Consider the following 438-nt stretch of genomic DNA (forward strand, 5'->3'; position numbering starts at 1 on the left):
TTGGTTGTGATGCATATTATCTCATTTAGCGAAAATATTCAATTTATACCCCTGTTTAAGATATTGTGTGTGTCATATTTTACCTCATTTTAATGTTTTACTGATGATTGGACATGGCATGTCTGTGATTTATCTCTTTTTCTCTAGGTTTTCATCTATTTTATTTTGCATAGAACGAAGCGGACCGGCCAGACCCGACCTAGTCCGTGTCACAATGCACTGTTTTTATTTGTTACCAGGTTCGGTCATTTTGTTTTAACTATATTTACATTTACACTAAGCAAAATTAATTACAGAACAATTATAAGATAACTTATTAGTGTTATAATCTTTACAAATAGATTTGCAAGTTAAAACATGTTTGGAACCCGTTACAAAAAAACCTTTTTATTTCAACTCATCCTCTTCAAGACAAGTTTCTCCGTCTCCCGAACTAAT

This window comes from Triticum dicoccoides, chromosome 4A, assembly GCF_002162155.2.
Source record: "Triticum dicoccoides isolate Atlit2015 ecotype Zavitan chromosome 4A, WEW_v2.0, whole genome shotgun sequence".
Lineage (NCBI taxonomy): Eukaryota > Viridiplantae > Streptophyta > Magnoliopsida > Poales > Poaceae > Triticum > Triticum dicoccoides.